Source organism: Nicotiana tabacum, chromosome 7 (genome assembly GCF_000715075.1).
Source record: "Nicotiana tabacum cultivar K326 chromosome 7, ASM71507v2, whole genome shotgun sequence".
NCBI lineage: Eukaryota > Viridiplantae > Streptophyta > Magnoliopsida > Solanales > Solanaceae > Nicotiana > Nicotiana tabacum.
Genome location: NC_134086.1, coordinates 71,405,106 through 71,422,253, shown reverse-complemented (window position 1 = coordinate 71,422,253; position 17,148 = coordinate 71,405,106).

Sequence of the window (17,148 nt, the reverse complement as noted above, 5' to 3'; positions counted from 1 at the left end):
AGCCTTGTTGCCGGCATTGTTATCACGTCTTTTGTATCCTTAGAGGCTTCGTAGACTTTTGTGTGGGTTATGTATGGGTATTGGATAGCTCAATGGACCATGTTGTAACCTTGTACTCTTGCTTTATTCTACACTATAACTTGTATGGAACCTTGGATGTGTAACCACATTTTAAATGTTGTTATATAAAATGAACTAAGATGTTGAATGTACTATCTTTTCTAGTTTAAATAAAGGTAAGCATGGCTTCCTTATTCCTATCGAGTTGGGTAGATAGAGGTTGATAAGGCTTGCTCAGTTGGGTTCACTCGATTGAGCGCTGATCGCGCCTCCCGAAGTTGGGGCATGACAAACTTGGCATCAGAGCCTAAGGTTTTAAAGTGTCCTAGGATGTCTCGGAGCCGTGTCTAGTAGAGTCCTTATTATCGGAGTGTTGTCGACCACATCTATAATTTGGAGGCTACATGGACATTTAGGAATGTTACCCTTCTTCAACACTCAAGATCGTGCGATAAAGCTTGACTATAAGATTGTCTTCTAACTCGTGCGTTGAGATTCGAGATAAGTTTAAACGCTCTTTCGTCTATTTCAAGTAATGTTGTCATATGGAATAACCAATGGGAAAGGCCTGAATATTAATGAGATGGCACGTGTATCATGTTGAACAAATTGTACGGATATATGAGATACGTACATAGTACCAAAAGTATACTTTATATGAGAAAAGTGTTTAAATTGATCACCCACCTCCAAAGATACATTGACTTGATAAATGAGACACGAGCTTATATGGAACCTGTTGATAGTGTGGGAAGCATGTATATGATCCTAAGGTGTAAAAGAAAAATTTGTTATATAAGCATATGATATATGTAAGGCATGACCAGGAGAGTAATGACAAACATGTAGGTCTCTCACAGGAGACAAAAAGTCATGAAATAAGAGTCAATTGAACCCATAATGAGAAGACCCTTATACTATGAATGTTATAAGAATCCCATAAGTGTATGAAGTTGTGTTATACTCCTAAAGGATATTGAAATGAGGAATTGGAATCCCAAGTCCGTGTGGCTGAATAAGAGTAGAGAACTTATGAGGTTAGTACAATGCTGACTTCAATCTCCCTAATAGTCAAACATATATGTGAGGGATAGAGATATGAAACATATGTCCATGAAGTTGCTCAATTCAAGACTTGTGTGAAAATCCGGAGCATTCGCCCTAAGTGGGGGAGGAAGGGCCATAGTAAGGCCACTTAAATACAATGAAACAAGAGTAAGACCATGTAGCTATGATGTTTGAATATTTTGTTGAAGACATGCGTATTCTAGAAAGGTGATAATGGATAACGTGATTATCTGAAAGGATACTGTAATGATAGGCCACTAGTACCCCAAAAAAATGGAAGGTTAAGGAAGGTAAATTCTTCATACATGGCAATGTGAATGATAGGGTCAACGATCCTAGAAATTAAGAGTATGTTTGTAAAGGGATTTTATACTTGTTAGAGGGTTAGGAACAATGGAATAAGAAAGTACTATAGGCCAAATATGGAAGGTTACGAGTTTTTAGAATGGGTTAATCATAGATCTGTGATTTAACCAAAGTACCAAGGCGTTAAGAAAGGCGAAACAAGTGGGAGAAATAAATGTGATGCTATAATATCCCAAGAGGGTATTTGGGCTTGATGGAGAGCCTCTAAAGAATCTTACAAGAAAAGAAGTGTTAAGTGATATGACAATGAATACACTTTCCCACGAATATCCTAACAAGAGTTAAGAGGTGATCGGGTTAAAAAAAATAAGGAAAAAGACCACGTAACATGTGGAAGAGTGCGTGGATATTCACTAACTAGGAATAATGAGGCGAGAAGAAATAATAAGAAAATCTATAAATTGAGATGCCCATGGTTATCGCAAAATAGTTCGTATTAGAATGGTGGACTCGCCTGGAGCACAAGTGTTAATAGAAGGTATAGAGGACTAACCGTAATGTTACCGACTTGGGTAACACTGAATATCAACTAAAATATTTAGAGGGAGTTAATGACTACATATTACAATGGAAAGTGAGACTACTGGTGGTGAAATAGTGGCGTGATAAACTCAACAAACCAGACACAATGATACCATGAGTCCATGGGGTGCAGACAAGTGCGTGGCACAATAAGGCTATCTACTATGTATTATAGCAAAATGGAATGGGATTGAATGTCCCAATCACAAAGAAAAGATAGTACTAATGTATTGGCTAGACCAAAATGGAGAATAAAAAAAGGCAAAACAACACAATCTACCCAAAGAACAAAGGGAAATGTTTGAAATATAGTGACAGAGGATGAACACTTGTTACGAATCAAACATGTTTAACATGATAGCTCTTAAGCCACAATACCAGCAAACACTATTGGTATCTACAATATTCGGAATAAGGTGAATTACGTATTGAGGATGGAGTAATTCTTACACTTAGAAGGAAAACAAGAAGTTTTTGTTGAAGAATTTAGGAAGATTTCAAGTTATTGTTCGGGCCAGTGCTCTTTCTGAGTTGAATGTGTACTAAGGTTATTGATACGTGTTTTTGGAAGTGTTTAACAGTATGGAGGGATCATGATAATGTTCACAAAGGAAGTGGAGTGGTTTCTTAATTCCTATAAGGCACACAAGGAGGAAAGAGGTTGACTAGGAGAAGTCTGAGCACAGTGTTACATTACATTTGATGTAATGTTGTGCATGTTGATGATATTAAGGTGTGTGCGCGTGCTAGAAGATGTATTCCTTTGAAATAGAGAGTTCTATAAGAAAACTTATCCAGTAATGTCTTTGTTGAGAATTTGGAAGAGCAAGTTGCAAGTACTCACATAAGATTGTAACCATATCAATAAAATTATTGAAGAACTCAAATCCTAGGAGGTCATATGTAAGTGAAATGTGACATAGATGGTCCACTATTGGTGCAACATGGCCAGGTGATCGCTTATGCTTCAAGTCAACCCAAGAATCATGAAAGGAACTATTTGACACATGACTTAGAACTTGCGGTGATAGTTTTGTATAAAGATTCGGAGACATTATGTGTATGGGGTCCATGTTGATGTATCTATGAACTACAAAAGCCTTAAATATATTTTTTTTAAACAAAAGGAGTTGAATCTAAGATAGAGGGGATGGCTCGGGTTACACAAGGACTATGATATTGAGATTCTCTATCACCCGGGAAAGGCTAATGTCATGGAAAATGCACTTAGTCGAAAATCTATGGGGAGTTTGGCTCATTTGGGGGCATATCAGAGGCTTTTAGCTAGAGAGGTTTACCAGTTGGCCAGTTTGGGAGTTTGCCTTGCGGACTCTAGTGAAGGAGGAGTAATTATACAGAATAGGGCCGAATCATCGCTTGTAGCAGAGGTGAAGGAAAAAGCAATACAACGATCCAATGTTGGTACAGTTGAAGGAGGGAATTCATAAACACAATACCACAGCTTTTTCCTTTGGCATGAATGATGGTACTCTACGGTACCAAGACCGCCTATGTGTTCCTAATATCGACGGTCTTCGGGAAAGGATCATGACAGAAGCTCACACATCCAGGTATTCCGTGCACCCCGGTTCTACAAATATGTATCATGATCTCAAGGAAATTTATTGGTGGAACAACATGAAGAGGGATGTGGCAGATTTTGTAGCAAAATGTCCAAATTGTCAACAAGTGAAGGCCGAACATCAAAGGCCCGGTGGATTGACTCAAAGCATAGAAATTCCAATGAGGAAATGGGAGATGATCAATATGGATTTTGTAGTAGGATTGCCGCGCACTCCACGCAAGTTCGACTCAATTTGGGTGATCGTTGTCCGCACAAAATCAGCGCACTTCTTGCCAGTTAAATCTACCGACATAGCGGAATAGTATGCTCAGTTGTATATCAAAGAAATAGTCAGGTTGCATGGCACTCCAGTCTCAATCATTTCAGATCGAGGGTCTCAGTTCACGACCAACTTTTGGAAGAAATTTCAGCAAGGTTTGGGTACGCAGGAAAACCTTAGCGCAACTTTTCATGCACAAACCGATAGGCAAGAAGAACGGACTATTCATACGTTTGAAGATATGTTGCGTGCTTGTACTATTGATTTCAATGGTAGTTGGGATGACCATTTGCCACTCATAGAATTTTCTTACAACAAAAGCTTCCATGCTAGTATCCAGATGGCACCATTCGAGGCACTGTATGGTAGGAGATGAAGGTCTCCCATTGGGTGATTCGAGGTTGGAGAAGCAGAATTGATAGGGACAGACCTCATGTATCAGGCCATGGAGAAAGTCAAGATTATTAAAGAGAGGTTGAAAACTGCTCAGAGTCGCCAAAAGTCTTATTCGGACATTCGTCGCAGAGATTTGGAGTTCAAAGAAGATGATTGGGTATTTTTTAAGGTTTCCCCTATGAATGGCATCATGAGATTCGGTAAGAAAGGGAAATTAAGTCTGAGGTATGTCGGACCGTACAAAATCATTCAGGGTATTGGTCAGGTGGCATACAAGCTCGAGCTGCCACCCGAGATGTCGTTGGTACATCCGGTCTTCCATGTGTCTATGTCGAAGAAGGTAGTGGGAGATCCATCCGCTATTGTACCAATTGAAGCTATTGAGGTTAATGAAGAACTATCTTATGAAGAAATTCTAGTTGCCATTCTTGATAGGCAAGTCCGGAAATTGAGAAATAAGGATATTGCCTCTGTAAAAGTGTTATGGCAGAACCAGCAGGTTGAGGAAGCCACTTGGGAAGCTGAGGAACAAATGAGAAAGAAGTACCCACATTTGTTTGAATAGTTATGTAATAGCTTTCATGCATTTGGTTCCTATGAACTCTTATATTTTGATTTGATCTATGTTAAACTATTCAATTTTGGTTATATATATTGCCGATACGGCCATGGTTGGTGTTGTACAAGTTATGTTATGTCTATGGGACATGTATATGCTGTTAGGATATGTATCTGGGGCCCTCTGACAGGTAGATAGTCCTAGTTACAAAGGAAACTCTGGCAAAATTTTCGGAAATTTAAGGAGTTAGCCAAATTCGGGGATGTTGATATATTTCAAGATGTGAAAAAGCGGAAGTCACATAAGTATGGATAATGAATGAAACTTGATCCTCATTCGAGGACGAATGTTTTTAAGCGGGGGAGAATGTAAAGCCCCAGAAAATTTTGCTTAGTAATTTAAGATTTCGTGGTGCCAAGGTAGGCTAATTATTTTATCTTGCGTGCAAATGAAGATTAATGATATAATGGATATCATTTGGATATGGTAATAAGTGTCTAAGTCTTATTATAATTGATTTAGGGTCTAAGGAGAAGCCTAAGTCTAAGAGAAGTTGGAAAATTACCAAATAGACTAAAGTTGTAAATGAGTACGCACAAGACCTCACTTTGGACAAGTATATCTCTATTTATATAAGGTTTTAGGCGATGCAAAACCTATCAAATGAAAGGTCTTTGAGTCTAGTTTCCAACGCTTCAAACCATTCGTCATTCGGACACTCATACCAGAAGTTATGACAAAATTACCAAAAGCAGTGTAAAATTTTAAACTACCGCGGCACCCCATGCGGTGCCCCATGCGGCGCGCCTTTGGGGAGGTACAAAGAGCATCCAAAAACGTTTTCTGAGCATTTGTTTCACAACCACGGTGCCCCACGCGGCGCGGCTATACAAGATCGGGTTTTTTGTTATAAAACAACCTCATTTCGTCAAATAGATGGAAGGGACCATTTCTTGAGCAATAATCAGATACTTTTAGAGAGAGAGAATGCTCTAGAGTGGGAAAGTGTTCCTCATCAATTCTTCTACAACTCTTGCTCAAATCCTGCAGGATTAACAAGGAAAACCACACTAGGTCTTCATCCTTGAGGTAAAATTCTATACCCTAACCCTTAATTTTGAATTTTAGCTAAAGGCGAGTATTTATCAAGAAAGTTTGTGGGGGTTGGAGTTGTTATCTTGTTTGCATGTGTTGTCAAAAGGTGTAGGAACATGGTTGAGCTAGAAATGGAAAAATATGGGTTGTGGGTGGATGAAATCCTCTATAAAAGGACCATAAAGATTTAACCTCATATGGTGTTTGATAAAATGCTCAAATGAGCTAGAATTATGAATATCTTCCTAATTTGTGTTCAATTTTGTTATGTGTCAAAGTAGATGGACATTGCTAGAATTTCCCGAATGTTGTAGTAACCTAAGGAAAAGCTCTTTGAGGTATGTATGGCTAAAACCCCCTTTTATTAGAAATTGAGCTCCGTTGGTGTTTACAAAAGTGTGGTAATATTTGAATTTGTTAATGTATTGATTGTTATTGTGCATTAATTGATTTGCAATTAACTACACATGTACGTGAAGGATGTGCCTCAATGTGAGTAATGTACCATTCTTGATAATTACAGAAGTATGAAGAATACAATTATGTGTTGAAATGCTTAGGCTATAAGACAATATAGAAACTGAGAATTATTCATGCTAGCTATGTTCCCACTTACTTGTACTACAACTTGAATTAATTTTGTATATGCCTATGATCACAACATGCAAGATGAATACTGAAAATGAAAAACGATGTGGTAATGGTGGCCCTGAGTGCCAAGGAATTGATATGATATATATGAAATAAAGATACAGATGTGATGACTAATGAGAAAGGAACAACGCCTAGATAAGGCGGCCTAGCCGATCGGGTCGTGATCGGAGACCATGCCGCACATATGGTGGTAATGTGCTGATATTGAATTCCGGATAAGGGAAATGAAATAGTGATTGAGATATATGCCTCCAATGAGGAAACCTAGCCGGTCGGGTCGTGATCGGACTCCGCTCAAGATTGCGGTGGTATTGAGCACAGTGATGAAGATATGAAAGAAATGCCCCAAACTAAATTTTGGAAATTATATGAAGGATTGAATGAATTGCATATTTGATTTACTCATGTGATTTACTTGTACTTGCTTGATAGTTCTTTCTAGTAAAATGGTGTTTAGTTATATATACTAGTGCTATTCGATGACACTAACTTCCCTTTTACCAGGGGCGCTACATTTTTTTTATGAATGTAGGTGGCTCCATTGCGGATAGTGCTGATCGCGCATAGAGGAGTACCTTCTTCTCAAAGTCTTGGTGAGCCCCTTTCTCCTTCAAAGGGTTATATTGTACATCTTCTTATTTTGGACTTTCACTTTTGAGGTATAGCCGGGGCCTTGTTGCCGGCATTGTTATCACGTCTTTTATATCCTTAGAGGCTCCGTAGACGTTTGTGTGGGTTATGTATGGGTATTGGATAGGTCATGGACCATGTTGTAATCTTGTACTCTTGCTTTCTTCTACACTATAACTTGTATGGAACCTTGTAAGTTTAACCACGTTTTAAATGTTGTGATATAAAATGAACTAAGACGTTAAATGTACTATCTTTTCTAGTTAATATAAAGGTAAGCATGGCTTCCTTATTCCTATCGAGTTGGGTAGATAGCAGTTGATAAGGCTTGCTCAGTTGGGTTCAATCGATTGAGCGCCGGTCGTGCCTTCCGATGTTGGGGCGTGACAGATGACCCCTACCAAAAGTACCTCGACCTCCAGATGAGGCCCCTCCAAATCCACCGGAGTGACGCGGCCTCTTGTCAGACCCCTGACCACTCCCCTCAGAGAGAACCATCTTAACTCGTCTGGCCACATTGGTTGCATCCTGGAAAGAAATCTCACTCCCTGTCTCCTTAGCCATTTGCAATCTGATAGGCTGTACAAGTCCCTCGATAAACCTCTTCACCTTCTCTCTCTCTCAGTAGGAAGTATAAGAAGAGCATATCGGGCCAAATATATAAAGTGGTTCACATACTGAGTTATAGATATACTGCCCTGCTTAAGATGCTCGAACAACCTATGATAGTCCTCTCTCAGTGTAATAGGAAGGAACTTCTCGAGAAATAGCTAAGAGAACTGGTCCCAAGTCAAAGCAGGTGACCCAACTTGTCTAGTCAACACAAAATTATTCCACCATCTCTTGGCGGAACCTGATAGATAAAATGCAGCAAAGTCGACTCCATTGGTCTCCACTATCCCCTTGTTGCGTAACACCTCATGACAAATATCCAGATAGTCCTAGGGATCCTCTGAAGATGTACCACCATAGTGAACTGGGAACAGCTTGGTAAACCTATCCAATCTCCACAAAGCCTCAGAAGACATAGCTGACCTATCACCGGTCTGTACTGCAACACCCGGCGAAACTAACCCAACGGGCTGAGCTACTGGAGTCTGAAACTAAGGAGCCATCTGCTCCGAAGTGTGGGTAGCGGGAGTTTGTGCTCCTTCCCCAGCCTAAGAGACGGCTGGTGCTACAGGGAATGTGTCGGTCTGAGCAATACTCTCCATAATTCCCACTAGACGGACCAAAACATCTTGAAGTACCGGAATAGTAATGAACCACTCTGGAACCTGAGCTGGCCCTGCTGGAATAGTTTGGGCTGGAGCCTCCTCATCAAACTCTACTTGAGGCTCTTCCGCTGGTGCAACTGCTCGAGCTCTAGGCTGAGCCCTGCCCCTGCCTTGGCCTCTAGCACGGCTTCGACCTCGTCCTCTGCCCCTCGTAGCAGCTGCCACTGAGGGCTCTGGCTGCTACTCAGCTGATGAAGATGTACGTGTTCTCTCCATCTATGAAGGAACAGGAGGAGAGAGTTCAATTAGCATCGAGAGATCAAATCGCACGATAGAGAAAAATAGAAGTGAAATTGTTCCTAAACGTTGTAGCCTCTAGGGGATAAGCACAAACGTCTTCATATCTCGATCCCTCAGACTCTACTAAGCTTATCCATGAATTGTGAGACCTAGGCAACCTAGTGTTATGATACCAACTTGTCACGTACCGGAATTCCCACCATTGGGACCGTGATGGTGCCTAACATCAAACTTGCTAGGCAAGACAACGTTAGAGTATTATTAACCAATTTCCATTATGTTTCAATGATTAAATGTAAACAAAATAAAACAGGTGTAAATAATTGCGGAAATAAGTAAACAACCTCTTTGTTTATATATTATTACCAATTCTGTAGATACTACTACCTAGAAACTGGTGTCACAATCCACGAACATACTATGATTTTTCTACAAACATCAGTCTGAAAGAAAGTACAACTGTTTTGGAAATAAAAATAGTAATATAGAGAGGTAGAAGGGGACTCTAGGGCATGCGGATGCTAGCAGGACTACCTTGGGTCTCCACACCATATAACCTAAAGCCAACCTCTCAATCAACCGTTGTCTGCTCCAAAATGTGCATAGAAAGTGTAGAGTGCAGTATATGTACAACCGACCCCATGTACTGGTAAGTGCCGAGCCTATCCTCGACGAGGTAGTGACGAGGCTACGGCGGAGGAATTACTATAAAACCTGCATACAGTGTATAATAAACGCAGAAAGAAGAACAAAACAAATTAAAACTATAACTTGCAAGGAACGAATACAGAACTCAATTATCTCATCAGAACCCAGCTATAATCAATCCTTAAGTGATATGCAAAACTACAGAATAACTTCACAGTAGAAGAAAAATATATAAACACATAAACTGATGCAACGCACATTCCGATCCCACCATATAATAAATATCAATATGACTATTCACCCTAATTACTACATATCAATCCACCCTTATTCCTTCTATTGCGGAGTGCAACCCGATCCTACCATATCAGTACCAATCACACAATAAGAATAGGAATTTCTCAATTTAGCTCAAAACTCTCCACAATAGTTAAACCTCAAACTAAAGCAAATGGAATGATGTACAATTAGGAAACTTTACTAAAATTATACTACTCAGCGAAACCAATCCAGAATATACCATAAAACACTGATAACTGACTCGAGCCAATAACATGAGACAATGAAACTACGGAATAGCTAATACCTTCAACAATGAAAACAAGGTCTAACAAGTAGAAATTAAGCATGAAAATACCAGTGAAACATGTAGCAGTTAAGGTAGGAAACAATATATTATGAACGGAAAGAAATCAGGCAAAGCAGATAAATTGGCAGCGCATAGGTACTCGTCACCTCACCTATATGCCACACACATGGATTTTCACATAGCAATTAAGTCGAGGATCCCTAATCCCTCGAGTCAAAAGTAGACACAACACTTACCTCGATCCACAGGCCACTCACTGCTCAATTACCGCTTTTCCTCTAATTTCCACCTCCGAACCACTCGTATCTAGTCATACTTAACTTAATAACATCAATTATCGCTAAAACAATTAATTACAATACATAATTATAAGTTTCCCAACATTTTCCCCAAAAGTCAAAAACTGACCTTGGGCCCGCTTGGTCAAATCTCGAGGTTCGGACCAAAATCCATTCTCCCATTCACCCCCGAACCCAAATATGTAATTAGTTCCGGAATCTCAAGGTCTAAATCCCCAGATTTGCAAAATCCCAAATTCTCCCAAAATCCCTAATTGTCTACCCTTAAAGAACAAGATTTAGGACTAGGAATTCAATGGGTGATGATAGAAATTGAAGAAAACGAGTTAAAGAGTGCAAACCTATAATTTGGTGTTGAATTCACTCTTCAAAAATCGCCCTAGGTCGAGGTCTAGTGATGAAATATAAAATTTGGGAAGAAGTCCCATTTTTGTTCTGTTTTGAAAATCACTGGACAAGTCTTCATCGCATTCGCGAGAGACCTATCATGATCGCGATGCACAGAAGCCAGAAAGGCCTATGCGTTCGCGATGAGTTGCATGTGTTCGCGATGGTCTGTCCCCCCTAACCTTCTTATTCATGAGCCTAGGACCGCGTTCGCGTAGAACAACTCGATGATTCCCAGTCCACCTCCAATAAACTACACATTTGCATCAAGCCGGTCATGTTCGCGAAGAACAAACCCCCCAGTGCTCCGCATTCGCGTGGAACAAATCTGTCCCCAGCCCAGCATACACTTCACGTTCGCGTGAGAAGCTTCACGAAGGAGAAGAAGGAAACAAGCAAGTGCTGAAGCTGCAAAAAACCTGAATTTTCCTAAGTCTAAAACATCCTGAAGCATATCTGAAACTCACCCGAGCCTTTGGAGATCCAAACCAAATATGCACACAAGTCTAAAAATATCATGCGGACTTGCTCGTGCGATCAAATCGCCAAAATAAAACCTAGAACCACGAATTTAGCACCAAATTGTATGTAATTTTCAGGAAAGTTTTAAAACTTCTAACTTCTCAACCGGACGTTCGAATCACGTCAAATTAGTTTAGTTTCTTACCAATTTCACAGATAAGGTATAAATATCATAACGGACCTGTATCGAGATTCAAAAACAAAATACGGACCCGATACCAACAAGATCAAACATTACCAAATTTCTTTAAACAATTATAATTTCAGTCTTTCAATTATAATCGAAAATTCATATCTCGAGCTAGGGACCTCGGAGTTCAATTCCGAGCATACGTCCAGGTCTCATATTTTACTACGGACCCACCGGAACAGTCAAAATATAGGTCCCGGTCCGTTTACTCAAAACATTGACCAAAGTCAACAAAAATAAACTTTTTAGACTAAAACTTATTATTTCATCAATTTTCCACATAAAAGCTTTCCAGAGACACGCCTGAACTGGGCATGTGAATCGAGAAGGAATAAAATTATCTTTTAAAGGTCTCGGAACATGGAATCGAGTTGTAAAACATAAGATAACCTTTTAGGTTATCACAAGTCAAAACTGAGCTCTCCTATTGCATGAAAGATATATCGAGACTGAAATGAGATGGGTTGTAGATCGACTCCGGGTTCCCCTGAGTCAAGGTACGAATTTAGAACATGCGACTTCTCGATCATCTAGCCCTTGCTCCGAAACTGACCCCGACTCCGATAATGTTCGAGGAAACATTATCGAACCGAATAACAGAAGGCCCGAATATCGATAACCGATCGGATATCACGGCGAGAATCTCGGTACGTATCAATGAAAGACCAACTAATTAGCAAATTATGAGATTTCTTACCTTTTGTAGAATTGTATCTAAAGTGGGACTCCCTACTACATAAAAGGGGGTCTGATTATTTATAATACACATTGTAACATGCACCCAAAAGCAATATACTGTTATTTCTAGTTCTTATTATATTGTTATTTTGTTCTGACATCGATTGAGACACTTTTTGATTCGGTGGTGATCAACCTTCATGGCCAACACTGTTCAAGTTGTGTGGTTTACATTCACTTTTCTGTCATTGGTTTCAATATTAATCTATTTTCAAAATTTGTGTCAAATTATATCACGTATCCTTAAAACTGCATATAAATTCAATTGTTATCCGATTTTGAGGGTAAACAGAAACATACTTATCAAGAAAGATTAGAAAATTCTTGTATCAAGAAAATATTTTTTTGATAAACATTCTTCCATATTGCAGAAGTTATATTACCTCTCCCTAATCCGTAACTCATTAATGTATGTCTTGGCTTGAGTTGCAGTTGAATCGTGTCTATCTCCCTTGTCATGATCTATTAGTCTTTATAAAAATTTCTAAAAGCTAATATTAGGTATATGCCCGTACTGGCATTTTGTTAATGTTCAAATTCACCCTAGCGGCACATTGGCAATCACCCGCGATCTCACTGCTATGGACACGCCAGCCGGTGACCAGCCTCCTTTGGGGGATGGTTTGCCTCCCCCAATCCAATACCCAACCTTCAAACTACACTACAACCACTAAATACGCCCTAGATTATTCAAAATTATTAAAACCTAGTTCATTAAACAGCCTCATGCACGTAAATATTTTCCAGACGGCAGTCGCACCTATTCAAATAAAAAATGTCCAATTTTTTGCACAGTGAACTGCACTTATTCCAATCAAAACTGTCCAGTTTTTGCACGGTGAACCACTTATAAAGTGGGCTGAAGATGAAGTTAAGCGTATGAATATCATTGAAGGGCTCCAATATGCCGTCGTATGTAAGTTCTCCTATGGTTGGCCTGATTTATCGGAGCTATGTAGAATTATTCCATTACAATGTGGAAAAAGTGGAGAATGTAATGTTGGTTTTCTTCGTGATAGACATATTTTGATACGGTTGACACTGTTTGAGTATTTTATAAATTTAACTTCTAAGAGTGCATATTATGTGAAGGCAAAGGATGGATATCAATATCAAATGCGACCATTGATATATGACGCAAAATTTAAGGCTAGCTAGTGAAGAAACACCACTGCTCTAGCTTGGATCTCTTTCCCAAATTTACGGCCAACTTTTTTCGTGAAGGAATGTCTATTTTCATTTGCTTCTGCTGTTGAACACCACTGCAGTTGGATGTGGCAACAATTAATAAAACAGATCCAAGATGAGCAAGAGTTAAGGTGTTGGTTGATTTACTAGCCGTGTTGCCAAAGAAGGTGTGGATGGATATTGAAGATGAAGTAATTGGGGCAGTGAGAACTGACTGGGTAAAAATATAATACGATTACATTCCTAAGTATTGTAAGGAGTGTAGGTTGCAAGGACACAATGAAGATGAATGTCGAAGACTTCATCAAGAATTAATACCAGTGACAGTTGAACAAGGTAACAGAAGTGTTGAGCAAGATGAATGAAAGAATAAGGTTGTTGAACAAGGTGGAGGAAAGAAGAACAATACTAATAACCCAATCAAGATCTTAGCTAGTGGTAAAGTTGTTGGTAATGTTGGTGAACAACGTAAAGAGGTGCGAGATAACTGTGTGAAGAATAAGGCAAATCCAGTTGAAGATACAACTGGAAAGGAAATTGTTCCGGTCAATAATGAAGCAGGTCAGTGCATATAGGTTACTAACAAATTTGCAGCCCTAGAGGTTGATGAAGGTGAGAACGAAGCTAACAATCAATTAGCTTTAGTTGAGAAAGCCAATGTGCAAATAAGTCCTAATCCCAACTCTAAGGCAACTGAGAAACGAAATCCTTCTGCATCAGTTTTCAAACCTACTACAACTGGAAATGAGAAGTCTAATACAACTGGAATAGACTGATTGAAGGGAGGTCAACTTCCTATTACAGTTGAACACAAGAATGCTAGACATATCAACAAACAATCTATAACACAATGGGTGCAAAGGACTTTAGGGAGCAACCAAGGCAAAGAAGGAAATAATACTAGCGTAAACAAGGAGCAAAAAGAAGCATATTTGCCTCAAGAGGTTACTGTTTAACCAAAAATATGAATTTCGGTCAAAGCTTTATTTTAGAAGAACTCGAGTTACTGATAATCAAAAAATAATTTCCAGGTTAAGTATTCATCTCTTAGTAGCGGTATTAAGAGATTGACGGTCCTTTTTGGAGAAGGAGGTTTAGGGGGCTCCTGCCTGTTCTTCATGTACCTTATCTCCCATGCCTCTTAATACCGCTACTAACTCTGAAGTGCTGGCATTAAAATTATAACCACCAAATCTTGCCTTCAAGTTTCTATCATCATCTTGGATTTCTCGTGTGTTTCGATCGTTTCCAAACCTTGATGATGAACCTGACTTTCTATTTCTCGATCTGTGATCGTACCTTGAATTATCTTGCTTTGATCGTGAGTCTTTTCCTTCTGGGACCATATATGGTTCGTATCTATTTTTACCGGTCCTTTTTTCGGTTTCTGAACATCTCGAACTTACCTTTTCCTCTTTCTGAGATCGAGAGATAGTGTCTTCTTCTATTCTTAGCTTCGTGTTGTAACTGTTGTAAACATCATTCTAGGTTGTTGCTGGAAATTCACGCAAATTTTCTTTGAGTCATCTCGTAGCTTCTGAGCTTTTCTCATTCAAATTACTGGCAAAGGCCATAGCCACCCAGTTATCAGGTACGCGTGGTAACATTATTCTTTCACGCTAGAACCTATCCACGAACTCTCTAAGTAGCTCTGAATCTCCTTGCTTGATTTTGAAAATATCTTCCATTCTTTTTTCAACTTTTGAGCACCCGAATGCGCTTTGATAAAAGAATATGCAAGCTCAGCAAAAGAACTTATAGAATTTTCGAGTAAAATGGAATACCATGTTAATGCTCTCTTGGTAAGTGTTTCACCGAATTTCTTAACCAACGCTGATTCAATTTCTTGTTTGGTTAAATCATTGCCTTTCACACCAGTTGTGAATGCAGTCACGTGGTCTCGTGGATCAGTTGTGCCATCATACTTTGGAATATCAGGCATTTTGAACTTCTTCGGGATCGGCACCGGAGCAGCACTAGGCTTCCATGGTTGTTGTGAGTACTTATCCATGTCTATTCCTTTGATTACAGGTGGTACTCCAGGTATTTGCTTTATGCGACCGCTTTCCTCCTTGAGCTGCTTCTGCAAGGTTAGAACTAAATTTTGTAAATCAGAATTAACTATGTTACCTGGTTCGCCATCGCGAGATTCGCTTGGAGTTCCACCAATGCCTGAGTTAACGAGCCTAGAACATGGGTTTTTCAAAGTATTCTGATTGAGAGTCGGTATTGGTGGTGCAATTGGCAATTGGCTGGTAAAAGCTGGGAGAGCATTGCTGACTTGTTGAGCAATGAGATTTTTTAAGGCATCATCGAGTGCTTGTTCGTTTGCAACTCTAGCATTTTGATTCACCTCGAATCCGTTTTGATTTGCAACCCCATTATTTGTTTCAGAGCCATCTGGAGTTCCTTCTCGTGATTGACTTTGTGAATCAAGCGGTGGGGGAAGTGGTGTCCTATCACCCGCATCATTCTCCTGATGTTGAGGATCTTGTAGGTTGTTGTCGTTGTTATTCGACATGGTCAATTTTTTGATGAAAAAATTAATTAAGAAAGTAAACGATTATCAGATTGCCGGTAACAGAACCAATTTGTTTAACCAAAAATATGAATTTCGGTCAAAGCTTTATTTTAGAAGAACTCGGGTTACTGATAATCAAAAAATAAAATAAATAAATGAAAATAATTTTGATAATAATAAGATGAACAGAAGAAAGCAAAGTAAATCAGCATATTGCGATGATATTTCATATCCTTAGAAATGATCAGTCTTCTCCTTTTATAGCTATTTCAAGGTAATACGTTTCGTTTCTACCATAATTGAGTCATTACTGTCATTTAATGACATTTAATGTAACATTATAATCAGCAATCATATTTGATTCAATACAAATTCCTTAACGTTTTCTGTATTTAATGCCCAATAGTACATATCTATACCTTATTTACTATCAGATTCATTCCCTTCCATCATAAAAAGGCTCAAGTATCTATCTTCCTTGCTTTTTCTCTGAATATCTGCCCGTGCCTGTTGAAGCTCGTGCCTTCTTTAATTATTTTTCATCACTTATTCTTTTTTGACTGGTCCATGTGTCATGACATGTCATCTTATAATGAATTCCATACATAAACTTAATTTTTCCCAATACAGTTACATCACAAACCTAGCTACTGACAATGTGAAGCTAGGGAGATTACAGAGTGATCAAATGGAAGAAAAATCGGAGGAAGAAGGAGAATTTCATTCGGAAGATGAGTAAGTTGGTGTAGAAGATGATACTCAATCGTGTGGAGAGAATATTGATGAAGTGGTCCAGTTCGTAGATGAAGATGAACATCAAGAAGAGTTATTATCTGAGGATGAGCAGCCTACTGTGGACAAGGACAATTTATGTGTGGAACTTAGCACTTCCAACGATAAAAAAAACATGTGAACCTAGCCCAAAACCTCTAGATAAACCTCCTAACCCCACACCACTAACACCAGATATCAGCCCTAACCCTAACCCTAACCTTACTCTGCTTGAAACATGTAATTGTTAGACCAAATTGTACTACCAGTATTGAGTATCTCTTTCTCAAAATTGGTATTAGGCTTATGTAATTCTCATAGGATATCCCCTTACTTTTTGTAAGGCATCACATTATCTTGTTTTTGTTTTGGTTTTAAATATATATAAAAACTATCCCTATATATATATATATATATATATAAAACTAGCCCAAGACACCTTGCCTAGTGGATTTAAAAAAAATGTTCAAATCCAATAAGAGAGATCAAAGTCCATATGCCTTAGTCAATTTTTTCTTCGTTAAATTTATTTTCTCGATTACTCTTCTCTAGCATTGCTTTACTATAGTGCTACCACGGGGTGA